Source organism: Lygodium microphyllum, chromosome 30 (genome assembly GCF_053477565.2).
Source record: "Lygodium microphyllum isolate KBCC chromosome 30, Lygodium_microphyllum_v1.1.10, whole genome shotgun sequence".
Taxonomy (NCBI): domain Eukaryota; kingdom Viridiplantae; phylum Streptophyta; class Polypodiopsida; order Schizaeales; family Lygodiaceae; genus Lygodium; species Lygodium microphyllum.
Window position 1 is genome coordinate 35,208,952 of NC_141164.1, and position 14,598 is coordinate 35,223,549.

The 14,598-nt window shown below is 39.3% G+C and overlaps 1 pseudogene; it reads left to right on the forward strand.

Moving 5' to 3' along the window:
- Window positions 1-5,744, forward strand: part of LOC148009724 (uncharacterized) — a 58,890-nt pseudogene extending 53,146 nt beyond the window's left edge.
- Window positions 5,745-14,598: the final 8,854 nt, after the last annotated feature.

Below are 14,598 nucleotides of genomic sequence, written 5' to 3' on the forward strand. Positions count from 1 at the left end.
CCTTTGCAGTATGCTATGATGACTTCCAGCTCTTCTAGTCATGCAGCCAATCCTCTTGATGAGCCTGTTCTCTCTAATGAGAGTTTTCCTGATTCTTTGAGCTACTTGGATGTATTGGATAGTCTTACTCATGTTATTACAGAGCAATTGTCATCTTCTACAAGTTTTACAAGTTTTGTTTGTTTTCATTGTGGAAAGAAAGGGCATGTGAAGCGCAAATGCTTCAAGTGGATTAGAGAGGAGAAAAGATTGCGCCGCACTAGACATGAGAGAAGAGTGAGTGACACAGCAGGTGAGACCACTATTGATAGTGGTATGGTGCATGTAGTTACCCATGATTATGGAGTTGAGCCTAGACTCCTGGCATCATGGTACCCTACAAATTACTTACTCAGTGATACGGCCTATACCTTTTGTTGGCTTTTAGATTGTATGGCATCTTGTCATGTTACTCCGCACAAAGCTTGGTTCTCTTCTTACAGGGAGGTTGACGGATATATTTTTTTGGGCCTTGAGCAGGATTGTCATGTTATTGGTACAGGGGATATACACTTGGCTTTGCCAAATGGGTCTTCTCTTATGCTTTGTGATGTCTTGCATATAATCTATGTTAGTCAGTTGCATGGTGCAAGATATTATGTCTCTCTTGGGGATACTTCATGGAAAATCCATCGTGGTTGCCTGGTATTGGCTAGAGGTGCTAGATATGGTAGTGATTGATGCCAGGAGGCATATTCCACAGTGGATTCTGTGAGGTTTTGCGGTGGATTCCGTAAAATTTTATCACAAGGGCTCATACACAAGGTGGATTCTTTGTGCAAGAAGTCGATGGGGATGCCTATCCTTTTCGAGGGTTTTGTTAATTTAATGTGTAAATGGGTGATTCCATAGCAGGTGATTCCGCAAAATACATATTTAAATTAATAAACTTTTATGAGTTTAGAGTGCGCACTCGTAATAAATTAAGGTTAGGATTGATTTCTAACCAATTTATTTTTATAGCTGAAGACTTCTAGGTATTCACTTTTGTTGGTTTAATTATATTATTTTTCTAACAATTGTGAATGCTTTAGTTGATGTGTAAAGCGAGTAGCGGTGGCATTGGGAAGCATTGGAGGATAGTGTGTATTCAAATTATCATCAATTTTTTATGGGCGCGTATCTTAGGCATAGCGCCTATATTTTGTTGCGCTTATTTATTAAAGCACTTAATATTTATTTATTATTTTTGTATGCACATGGATGCACGATTTAAATACTTGTATTGGACATTGTATTTGGATACCGCCTGACTTCTTGGGTGCCCAATAGCTTTGATTTTTTAGTGGCACAAAAGCAAACACAAAAGCAAAAGCGTGCTAATTGTAAATTGGGCTATTTCTTGAGCTTGAAGATGAATAATATATAAAATACATGCTTTGTGGAGCGCTCACACAAGGCATGGGGGGAGATTGCACCCAATTGGTCTCTTGTTCATATCGTGCAAGCTTTCTTCACTGTTTTTTGTGCAAAAAGTAGAGTTCTTTTGTTTTTGGGGACCTTCTGACGCTCACTACGCATGCATACGACATCCGATCTGTGCATTAGTGGTATCAAAGTGAAGCTGAGATCGAGAGCTTCCAATCGCTTACCATCTCGCGTGAAGGCGGAGCTCCTGGAACGATCGAGGTCTATAGTCAGTCTCGTGACAAAAGGTCAATACTCGCATGTTCTTGGCAGTTAAGAACTTCCTGTTGTACACTCAGATCGCGAGGGACTCGGCCTCTGCAAGCAGAGGACCACGTGGGAAGATCCTTCAAGAAGTCGTGAAGAACAGATAATAAATCTCAGTCATAACTTTTCAAGCTTTAGTAATAAGCTTATCAGCTTTTTAAAAAAAAGCTTATTAAAAGCTTCACTAGCCATTTTTATCCGCCTGCAGCCGCAGCATGAACTGGCCGCCTACGCCGACTCTGGCAAAAACATCCTCTGGTCCTCAAAAATCAAGCTTAGTCACTAAAGCTTAAAGCTCCAAATCCTCTAAGTTACTCAAGTCACTAAGTCCTACAAGTCATCTTCAACAACTACTATAGCAGCAGTTTATATTCAGTAATACATAATTCACTTTACTACCCTCTGGAAGCCCCTGTTCACACATGTTAACTAACAGAAGCAGATTACAGCAATCAATCATCAACACCATGTCTATACGCAAAATTATTTTCTTGGAAGACAGTTGTGACATTGAACTTTGCAATCGTAAAGGAGAAATACTACAAAAGCCAAACTAAAAATATACAAGCCTTGTAAACCTGCCTTTGAGCTACGCTCATGCCGCTAACAAGGTTTCGAGTGTGTGAGGTCTTTTGGAATTTTGCAGGATGATTGATCAAAACATGGATGATCTTATGGCTGAAGGTGATCTACCTGAACCAACAATGGAGCAAAATTTGGATTTGATTATGATGCAACTGCAAGAGGAACGAAGAGCACGACAAGCTTTGCAAGCTCAATTGGCTGAAGGTGATCTACCCAAACCAACAATGGAGCAAAATTTGGATTTGATTATGATGTAGCTGCAAGAGGAATGAAGAGCACGACAAGCTTTGCAAGCTCAATTGGCCAATCTGCAACGATCTACAACCGACTAAGATGGATCGCAACCTGAAGATCTTATACGATGTACCATCAATGCAACACTTGAAGCCCAATCTATTCGCAAAGAAACAAAGATAAGTAAAAGAAACTTCAAATTTCATACTTTCAATGGATCACGTGATGGAAAGACTGTTCTTGCTTTTATCAGTCAATTTGATGATTATTTCCATGAAGAAACATATGCTGAGTAAGACAAAATTAAATGTGCCACTAACCATTTAGTTGACCGAGCATCCTTATGGTGAACTGTGGTCCGCAAAAGCATTGATTGTCCCACTACTTGGGAGACTTTCCAAAACAAATTTTTGCAGAATTTCCTTCCTCCCCAATTCCACGAAAAAGCCATCAAGCAATGGGATCTTCTACAACAAAGGGATTGTGAACCTATTTTCCAATATACTGAACATTTTTGGAATGCCCTATTGCAACTACGAATGCTCGAAGATGCACTATAAGGGTACACACATATAGCGACGCTAAGCAGCAACGTTTTTTTCGGCGTCGATATTAACGTCGCTATCTGTGTCGCGAAAAACATCGCTATTATTGCGACGCAAATAGCGACGTTTTTAGTGACGCAATAGCGACGCAAATAGTGACGTTTTTAGCGACGTAGATAGCGACGACTTACTGCGGTAACATTTCACAGAGACCTGAATGTTTCTTTCAAATGAGTGCATGAAGGCGGAGAGAAAGAGAAAGGGAGGTGAGCAAGGGAGATGAGCAAGGAAGCAAGCCGCGAGCCGCACGCGAGGAGAGGAGAGCCACTCGCACAAAGAGGTCGTGGAAGAAGAAGAGAGCACAACGGTATGCCCTGTTTTGGTTTCTTTACAATCTTTGTTTTGCTTTGCGATGTAGGTTAGAAAGTGTTGGTTTCTCTTCGATCTTTATGTTGCTTTGCAATGTAGGTTACGAAGTGTTGAAAGAGAGAGAAATGGAAGCGAGTGTTTTCAAAATTTTTCTTGTGTTGGCAATCTTTGTTTTGCTTTGCAATGTAGGTTAGAAAGTGTTGGTTTCTCTTCGATCTTTATGTTGCTTTGCAATGTAGGTTACGAAGTGTTGAAAGAGAGAGAAATGGAAGCGAGTGTTTTCAAAATTTTTCTTGTGTTGGTTTTTATTCTTTGCAATGTAGGTACGAAAATGTATGTGTGTGAGCATAGTTTAGAGTCGACCTCAAAGATAGATAAGTTTAGAGCCGAACTCAAAGAGATAGATACGAAAATTTAAAAAAAATGACCTGAAATATATATAGTGAAGTGGTCCCAATATACAATATAGAATCGTTATTAAATTATCATTCCATTACATCGCAGTCAAGATGTTTAGTACTCACGACCAACATGGTGGTGATCGTGAGGCTTGGCTCAATCAACGTGTCCCCTGTCCATGCACGCAATGCAAATTGGCCATTCGTCGAAAACATCGTTTGTCCATAGAGCAAGTGCAATGGTATGGAGAGTTTCGAGTTGAGATAATCGATCAAGCAGTCTTGAATTATGAGATTGCGGTAAGTTCTCTTTCATTACGTACTATATGATATGTAATTGATTTAAGTATAACAGTTTGGGGTTATCTTAGAAGTTAGCTCCTTAACGTCCTTTACAGGGTCACGGCCATGTCGATACGTTGCAGTCCGCAGATCTCTTGCATCTAGTAAGACGGGTTCGTTCGTGCTCTATACAAATGCCGTCCGAGACAACTAACTGTCTCATAGAAGGTGATAACTCTCAACCCCCCTTCTATGGGTGAGAATGCTAGAGACATGGACGATCCTCCTGCTTTTTTGGAGCCAGAGTTAGAGGACACGATCGAATCATTGCTTCCAACGGACTCGGAATCCCAAGATCCTTTAATTGCGGAGGCTGCCATTCCATTGTATGATGGGAGTCGGGTATCCCGTTTGAAGACACTTCTTGCATTGTTGAGCATATAAACAAAGTATGGATGGAGCGATGTGAGTGTAACAGAGCTATTCAGGTATATTATGATGTGTATGATTCTTTATTGAAAGCCATTAAAATGTGCTATGTAGTACTCTAATAACGTGCTTCATTGCAATTTGTAGAACGTTGAAATCTTACATTTTGCCTTCCCAAAACACGATGCCTGAGTCTCGTGATGATGCAAGACAAGTCCTGCGAAAGCTAGGCATGGATTATAATTGCATTCATGCTTTCCCCAATGATTGTGTTCTCTTCCAGGGAGAGTTTGAATTGTTGGCCACATGTCCCAAGTGCGGTGCGGATAGGTATCGAAATGACTTGCAGGGACAGAATGTTCCGCAGAAGGTTTTAAGGCACTTTCCACTGATACCACGTGTTTGTCACATTTTTCGGACCAAGAGTTTTGCAAATTTGACTACATGGCATGCGGAAAATTGATCCACTAATGGTGTACAACGTACACCAGCTGACTCAGAAGCATGGCATCACATTGACGAGACTTTCCCTAACTTTGCAAAGGAGGCGAGGAATCTACGATTCGGTCTTGCCATGGATGGGATAAATCCTTTTGGTTTACGTTCCACCTCCTATAGTGTATGGCCCGTGGTCCTTGTTAACTACAATATACCGCCATGGCTTTCCACCAAGAAAGGACACCTTTTGCTCAGCTTGCTTGTGCCTGGATGATACAAAGTCAAGAATATGGATGTCTACCTCTCTCCATTGATTGATGACCTAAAGGAGTTGTGGGAGGGAATTGTAGTGGAGGACATGAGCAAACATATTGGTAGGCGATCCACAACTATAAGGGCAATTCTTATGTGGACCATGCATGACTTTCCAGGTTATGGAGAATGCTCTGGTAAAGCGTGTTTTCTTATTTTGCTAGTTTTCTTTGAGCCATGTTGGTGTTATGACATGCCTCATTGTACATGTGTGTTATATAGGGCTAGTCACGACAGGTTACCATGCATGTCCTCTGTGTGGACCAAGGTTGGATTCTCGTATGTCAAAATCTATGAAGAAGATGGTATTTGAGGGACATCAGGCTTTTGTGCTAGAGTGTCATGTCATGAGAGAAGGATTTCTTGGCCGCCCTCTTGCAAGAATGAACGCACTGAGCTGGTTTGATCACAGGATGGTGGACCAAGACTTGCTTCCTAGTGGAATGCGATGCTTCTCAATTTTCTATGAGCTGACTTATTGGAAAAAATTGAAAATTAACCACCTTTTAGATCCCATGCACATTTTTAAGAATGTGGGTAGCTTGCTATGGGACCACCTCATTGGGCAGCGAGACACACTAGGAGCGAGGATGGATTTGAAAGCAGTGGGAAAGACAAAACCATATTGGCCTGTAAGTGGCATCAACGGTCGAGTGCAATTTCCGCGCGCTCCTTGTTTTTTTTCTGGCAATGAAGTGCGATGAGTAAAGGAAAACATCAAGTCCTTTTGCACGCCGAATGGCCTAATGCGTTCTCTCAAGATAGCATTCATAAAGGATGACCAACTGACAGGACTCAAATCCCATGATTGGCATAAGATGTGTCAGGTATGTACGGTATAAGGCTGCGTATGGCATGATTCTGCATATTAGATTTCAGAATCTCCGTTTGTTTATACACAATATTAATTACATGGTTTTCACAGTTCGTTGCCGATCGCAATTGCAGGGTCTCTGACATCGAAGGTACGAACAACCATTTACAAATTGTCCGAGTTGGTTCAGTTTGTCTCCCAAAAAGAGATTCACACATCATCGATTGAATCCGCGAAATGCATGGTAGTAGAGACTGCTTGTCTTTTGGAGAAGTATCTTCCCACTAGCATGCCCACAATACAAACCCATCTTCTAGTGCATATTGTAGATGAATTGCAAGTTGCAGGTCTAGTCCATAGTCGATGGATGTTTTTCCTTGAACGGTTCATGAAGACCTTAAAGGGATTTGTGCGACAACGGGCTCGTCCTGAGGGTAGCATGGCTAAAGGTTGGTTAGTGTCGGAGGCCTTGGTGTACATTTCTGAGTGGTTGTCCACTGTGGACCAGGACAAAGGCTTGATATGTCACTTAAGGAGGATGATCGTCTGAATGGAGATGTCCTAGTGGGAAACGGAATAGAGAAGAAGATGGACGCATCCATGGAGTCCAAGGTGAACCGATTTTGTATACTGCGTAGCGCTACGATGGAGAAGTGGCTGCAACGGTATGAGGATGCTCGAGTTGAGCGAGAGTCTACAAGGTCTGACTTTCAATGGAGTATGTGGCAACGGCCCATTCGATATCCAAAGGGCTTAGAGGACATGCCTCTACTCATGTCCACTAGATGGCTACATGAGGCCCTAACCAAAGCATCTCAAGATGGAGAAACAGTTACTGAAGAAGAGTGGGACTTCTCACGTGGATGCAATCCCAAGGTATGCAATCCCAAGAAATTACAATCTATACTGCAAATCGCAACTAATATACTTGTTCTTCTCCTAATATAAGGTCCATAGTGCAGCATGGTCACGTGGATGATATTTCAGAGTAGAGCACATCAACAAGTTACGCTCGACAATGGACTCTGGAGTGATGGCAATGTTTGAGCAGGAAAGCCGACGACATGCCACAGATCCAAACTGTGTAGTTGCAGAGATGGAGTATTTCGGATGTTTACAGAGTATCCTTGCAGTGGACTATCGAAGTTTCTCCGTGACCATATTTGATGTGCAATGGTTCAAGGTTACTCTTGAAGGAGCAGGTGCAACTGTTCGGCGAGGGCCAAGTGGCTTTGTTGAGATTGACTCAACAAAGAAGTGGACCGATTTGAGTGATACATTTGTTTTGCCAAATCACTGTGAGCAGGTAAGAGTCCCTAATACTTGACGCACTTTAACAATCTCAAAGTGGACTTTTATACTAATCGTAATATGGATCAGGTCATCTTTTTCCCTTATCCGCAACAACCTCAATGATGGTATGTCATTCCCATGACATCTAGAAGTATCCCCGTGTTTGCGAGAACCCCCGTACCAATCGTAGAAGAGACACCTTTAATAGCGGCAATGAGAGAAGGCATACAAGAAACTAGGATGAACCACCTGGAGGACCAAGACATCTCACCTATGGAGATAGAGGATGGGTTTTTTGAAAATGAAGCAGAGTCCTCATTTTGTGGAGAATTTTGTATAGATCTCCCGGTGTATACTGAGCTATGTCAAGATGAGATTGTGGAACCCTAAACAAAAGTGACTCGATCAAAACGTTCCTCCCACTACAGCTATGCCACTTTTTGTAAATCGATTCGGAAAATTTGTATGTTTTTGGAGTATGGTGTTTTGTATTATCTATTTTTTTAATTATTTTAAAATTAAGTCTTGCAAATTAAGTCTTAGTTTTATTATGACTTGCAATTCATTATCTAATTGACTTATTTTTCCTTGTATGTGCAGGTTTAGGATTTGGGCACGAACGGTAGGATGAGTCGGGATTTTACAGATGATGACATTGACACGATGCTAGCACGTTTCTCACTGGAGCAGCTAGCACGGGTCAGAGATAGAGCCGATGCACAGCTTTCCCATTCCACCTCAGCACAATCGGCAGACTCTAGATGGTTCGATGCTTCGGTCTCCAATAGACGCAGTCGGAGGTCTTGCTTTGCTTCAGAGTCACGTAGTTGAGGAGGAGGTAGCTCCTGTTGTGGGGATACAGATGCAATCTCTCCCACTCGCACTGCCACCAGGAAGTCGACACCGTCTTTCACTAGCCGTGGCGGGCAGATGTCTACTGCTCCCACTCCTTCACGCACCCCGCCGATCACTCCCAGGGCCGACAAGAAGTACACAAAACCCACTCCTCCAGGTATGTATTTTCGCATCCTTTTTCCCAGTAGCACTTATCAATTCAAGTTGTGTTTGACACATTTGTATTAATGTCATGAAAGTACCCGTTTGTAAAATCTTGCAGATTACTCATATCTCATAGATAAGGCCTCTGGCCATTTATACATGAATGATGATGGAAAAGCTGTCATCTCTAGGATGCATGAGTTGTGCCAACAAGTATTTTGGCACAACATTACAGACAAGTGGAAGGAGATCCTAGATGCTAGCAAGGAGTACATAATCGATACATTGTATCGAGAGTTCCCTCAACCCTCTAGCAATAATAGATTTTCGAGAGGGTGGATGATGACACGTATGTGTGACTATCAGTCGCATAGGCGGTCTGATGCACGTGAAGCAGTCAAGCAGGGCAAATCGAAGCCAGAGTGGCTGGATACAGAGGACTGGAGTAATCTCCAGGATGAGGTGACATCCACTTCAGACAAGTGGAAGTAGCAGAAGGACGCAGCAAAGACACGCTTGGACGCAAGATCAGTGCATCACCTTGGTAGCGGCGGCCACACAACATTCCTGGTAGATTTTGTAAGTTTTAATAGGGTAGAGTACTCCAATTTAATGACATCCATGTTGATGTATGTATTTCGAACATGAATCTCAAGTATGTTGTTTTTCAATATTTGTGTGCCACAGCAAGGTTTTATGAATCGTGACTCGACTGCACTAGAGGTGACATATGGGGAGAAGCATGGCTTGAGTGCCCTGATCGAGAAGCTCTATGCTCGCAGAGGACTGGTAAGTAGTAATAAATATCATTCCTAATTTCAGAAATCTATCATTATATGTCAGTTTGTATTTGGTACTCACAATTATATATGTATTTGTTGTTGCAGACTCCCTTCGATATGCCACTACAGCGAGAGGAGTTTTCTGATGCGGATGAGTCGTAGAGAGCATATTAGGCTACATAGGATTACTCCCCATCTTGTATTATATAAGGCCTTATGGCCTCTATCCTCCATATATAATAGCAAAGTGTATATGATTCGGACTTCTATGTTGTAGCATGACTCCATATTTGCTTTGTTGCAGTAGCACTTCTCAATTTAAGTTATGTTATTTTCTTCATCAATGTAGTGCACATTTGTGTTAATTAATGTCATGAAAGTACTTGATTGCAAAGTCTTGTCATTATTTGGGATCGATTGTCTAACTTCTTTGACAGCAGGAATTGTCTGTTAGCCCTGTGTGGCTCTAACTGTGGCAGGGCTGCATCTGCAGCTCTGCCACAAAAAAATTTTATTCTCTGCAACCGTCGGTATCAACGTCGGAAAATAATTCTGCAATCGTCGGTATTAGCATCGAAAATTCCTCTGTAACCGTCGCTATTTTTGTCGCTAATTTCGTCGCTATTAGCGTCGTTAAATAGCGACGATTTTGTAGCGATGCTAATACCAACGATGAGGATATTTTATATATATAAAGAAAACGTCGTTATAGCATGTATATATTGTAGTGATGTACCAGAAGCAACTCATAAACGCAAGTTTATGTCTGGCCTACTTGGACATTTTTATGCGGAAGTCAATATGTTCAAGTCAACAACCCTTGAAGATGCAATTTCCTTGGCCCATGACACTGAAGACAAAATTGACGGAGGAGACAAGCGACCACAAAAATTCCCAACTAATGGTAACGGTGGTTCCAAACAATTCAATTCAAATTTTTGAAGATTCATTCAAAGTTGTTTTCTTCCATCGTCATTCCGTAAATCTTGGACACGATGACTTATTTTGCAATCAAACACGAATCCAAACCCTAAGCCATCTCTTCAGTCAAATCCCAACATTCCTAAACTTCCTACCATTACCAATAATGTATCCAAAACAAAACCCATAGTTTGTTATAAATGTCATCAACCTAGACATCTAGCAGTCAATTGTCAATCCAAAAAGCCATTAGTCCATATCAAATATTTGGGAGCAATAGAAGATGAAGAATGTGAGGAAATGCTGGACTTTACGAAAGAAGATGACGACATTGGTACTACTTCTGATACTTTGCTAGGTATGCCAACTCCCCATTCCTTATTAACAATGAAATTTTTTATGCATGGCAAAGAAAATACTATTTTACATGATGATGGGAGCACATATGACTTTATTTCTGCAAAATTAGTCAAAGAATTGAATTTACATACTGTTTCTACACATTATCACATCAAGGCTGCATTCCTAGGTATGAGATATAATGGAACACAAGAGGTTCATAATTTAGAAATTAAAATTAGTGATTATACTGAATGAAGAAATTTCTTAGTTGTACCTTTGCAGTTTAGTGACATTATCTTAGGAATGCCTTGGCGTCATCAATACAATCCTGATATAGATTATTATACGCATTCAATTAAAATTTATTTTCAAGGAAAACAAATCACACTACATGGTATACACGCTTCCAACAATTTTCCATTGCTTATTCATACTTAGGCTAAACGTACATTACGTAAAAGTAGCAAATCCTATTTAATATGGGTGAATTAAATTCAAGCTAAAGAAAAATAGATGCATCCTAGGCATGCATAATTTCTTTCCCAATTCCAAGATTATTTTGTTGCTAATTTACCACCTGGAAGATCATAAGATAGATTTAATTCCTAGAACACAACCACCATGTAAAGCACCATATAGACATAACCAAATTGAACAGAAAGAAATTCAAAACCAAATAGAAGAATTGCTTAACAGAGGTTTAATTAGACCTAGTAGTTCTCCATTTGGTGCACGTATCTTATTAGTGAAAAAAGAAAAATAATACTTATCGCATGTGCATTGATTATCGTGCCCTAAATAAAATTATTGTTAAGAATAGATACCCGATTCCTAGGGTAGATGATCTTATGGACAAACTACAAGGATCTGCCATATTTAGTAAGATAGATATTAAATCTGGATATCATCAAGTAAGATTGGATAAATCTAATATATTCAAAACTGCATTTAGAACACAATTTGGACACTATGAATTTTTGGTTATGCCTTTCGGTTTAACTAATGCACGAGCCACATTCAGTCATATGATGAATCGCATATTTTTGAAACATCAGCATTGTGTCATTATTTTCTTTGATGATATATTAGTTTTCAATAAAAATGAGAATGAGCATTATAAACATTTGTCTTTAGTTCTTAAGTTATTAAAAGACAATCAATTATATGCTAATCCCGAAAAGAGTGAATTCTTCCAAATAGAAATTGAATATCTAGGACATATTATTTCATCAGAAGGTATTAAAGTCAACCCTAAAAAGATAGAAGAAATTTTAAATTGGCTGATACCAAAAAATGTGCATGAATTACGTTCTTTTCTAGGTCTTGCTAGCTTTTATAGGAAAATTGTGAGGAATTTCTCATTACTTGCATTACCTTTGACAAAACTCTTAAAGAAGGGTATCGTGTATAACTGATCAGACAATCAACAAAAGTCCTTTGATTTATTGAAACATGCTTTAACTCATGCTCCTGTATTACAATTACCTGACTTCAATAGACCATTCTTTTTAGTAGTTACTGATGCTAGTGGATCTAGAATAGGAGCAGTCCTTATGCAAGATTCTCATCCCATAGCTTACTCTAGCTACAAACTCAAACCATCTAAACTTAAATATTCTACCTATAATAAGGAATTGCTAGCCGTAGTACAAGCCTTACGTCAATGGAAACATTATTTAATGGGATCTGAATTCATGATCAAAATTGACCAACAAAGCATTAGACATCTCCCTAGTCAACCACAAATATCTGACCGACACATTAAATGGGCTGCTTTTATTCAAATTTTTCAATATCAACCTGGAAAAGAGAATGTTGTTGATGATGCTTTGAGGGGAAGACCGACAATTCAAAATATTTTTGTGATATCATTTGATTCCCTTATTCCTATGAAAGGTACTTATCATCAGGATCCTACTTTTCAAGCTAATTGGAATAAGCTAGTTGCAAATAATTGGATTCCTATTGATTCATTGTCTTACACTAATGGATTTATGTTTTATGAAAAAAGATTATGTGTGACTGTTCCATTTCGATCATTTGTTTTGCATGAAATTCATTGTTCCCCATATCCAGGTCATAGAGGAATTATATCTACTTTGCGTACATTGATTGAAGATTTTTATTGGCCACACATGGACACTGATGTATCTAATTTTGTATCTAAATGCTTAATTTGTCAACGAGTTAAAAGACACCATGGTAAACAATATGGTTTACTAATGCCATGATCCATTCCATCATGACTATGGGAACAGATTTCAATGGATTTTATCACTGGTCTACCTAACACTAAAGCTAATCATGATATGATTTGGACTGTTGTAGACAGGTTCAGCAAACAAGCATATTTTATTCCATCCAAGAAAACTTTAACTGCATCTCAAGCTGCTCATTTGTTTTTGAAAATTGTTTTCACTAACCATGGTTTATCAAAAGTCATTATTTCTGATCGTGATTCTAGATTTTGCAATAATTTTTGGATTACTTTGTTTTCTAACTTAGGAACAAAGATTGATTTTTCATCTGCATTTCATCCTGAAACAAATGGTCAAACAGAAGCCACTAAGAGTACTATTTTAGATCTTTTGCGTGCTTACACCATTTCAAAACCACACACATGGGATACATATCTACATTTACTTTAATTTACATATAATAACACACCACATACAGCTACAAAGAAAGCACCATTTGAAGTTATTTATGGATATCGATTGCCTACACCTGTTACATCATTATCAAACAAAATTCAAACTGCTGATGATATTGCTAACATGCATGCTACTATTTTTTATGAAGTTAAAGATATGATTGCCAAAGCCCAGCAATCATATACAAAAAAAAAAAAAGAAAAGAGAGGCTATCAATTTTAAAGTTTATGATTATGTTTGGTTACGGATTGAAAAACACAGATTACAAAGTGTAGATAAACACCCAGTTGTTAAATTAGCACCTAGATTTTATAGACCATTCAAGAGCATACACAAAATCAATGACAATGCATTTAACCTAGAATTACCACAACATTGGAAAATCCACAACACCTTCCATATCAATTTATTACGACCTTTTAGACGACAACTACCTGTACACCCTATCTATGAAAACCCTTCTTTGCTAGATGAAGAAACTGAAATCCTTGAGCTTGAAACTATTATAGATACTGACTTTATGACCACTAGAACTGGCCATAGATATTCTAGATATTTGGTCAAGTTTAAAAATCATCCTGTTGAAGAGGCCCAATGGATGCACACTAGAGACCTAAGTGCTTTCCCCACACTGCTAGCTCCACATTGAGCTAATAGCAATTGAGGACAATTGCTATCCCACCCCAGGGGTATGATGCCAGGAGGCATATTCCATGGTGGATTCCGTGAGGTTTTGCGGCGGATTTCGTAAAATTTTATTACCGGGGCTCATACACAAGGTGGATTCTTTGTGTGAAAAGTCGATGGGGATGCCTATCCTTTTTGGGAGTTTTGTTAATTTAATGTGTAAGTGGGTGATTCTGCAAAATACATATTTAAATTAATAAACGTTTATGAGTTTAGAGTGCGCACTCGTAATAGATTAAGGTTAGGATTGATTTCTAACCAATTTATTTTTGTAGCTGAAGACTGCTAGGTATTCACTTTTGTCGGTTTAATTGTATTATTTTTCTAACAATTGTGAATGCTTCATTTGATGCATAGAGCAAATAGCGGTGGCATTGGGAAGCATTGCAAGATAGCGTGTATTCAAATTATCATCAATTTTTTATGGGTGCATATCTTAGGCATGGCGCCTATATTTTGTCACGCTTATTTATTAAAGCGCTTGATATTTATTTATTATTTTGGTATGCACATGGGCGCACGATTTAAATACTTGTATTTGACATTGTATTTGGGTACCGCCTGACTTCTTGGGCGCCCAATAGCTTTAATTCTTTAGTGGCACAAAAGCAAACACAAAAGCAAAAGCGTGCTAATTGTAAATTGGGCTATTTCTTGAGCTTGAAGATGAATAATATATAAAATACATGCTTTGTGGAGCGCTCACACAAGGCATGGGAGGAGATTGCACCCAATTGGTCTCTTGTTCATGTCGTGCAAGCTTTCTTCATTGTTTTTTGTGCAAAAAGTAGAGTTATTTGT